The sequence below is a fragment of the Pezoporus flaviventris genome, unplaced genomic scaffold, assembly GCF_033815535.1.
Source record: "Pezoporus flaviventris isolate CSIRO_AGI_PZ_B2104156 unplaced genomic scaffold, CSIRO_AGI_Pfla_v1 ptg000213l, whole genome shotgun sequence".
Taxonomy (NCBI): domain Eukaryota; kingdom Metazoa; phylum Chordata; class Aves; order Psittaciformes; family Psittacidae; genus Pezoporus; species Pezoporus flaviventris.
Window position 1 is genome coordinate 6,743,942 of NW_026892761.1, and position 421 is coordinate 6,744,362.

Consider the following 421-nt stretch of genomic DNA (forward strand, 5'->3'; position numbering starts at 1 on the left):
ACGACGGCTGAGGGACATGGCAGCAGGCAATGATCGCTGAGGGACAAGGAGCAGGACAACGATGGCTGAAGGACAAGGAGCTGGACAACGATGGCTGAGGGACATGGCAGCAGGCAATGATGGCTGAGGGACTCGGCGCCAGGCAGCGATGCAGAAGGACACGATGCCGCGGCCGCGCGGGCAGCGCGGGAACGTGACGTCACGCCGCAGCACGGGCCAGGGCGCCGCCACGCACCGGCAGACTAGGACAGTCCGGCGCGCGCGCGCGCGCCCACGCTCACGTGACAGCCCCCCACTCCATCACGCACCCGCTTGAAGGACGCGGGCTGCAGGCACCGCCGCCCGCGCATGCGCAGCCCTCTACCGCTGTCGTACCATAGAGACCGAGGACGCTCCGCTAGACCGTCACCCCAGAGCCCCG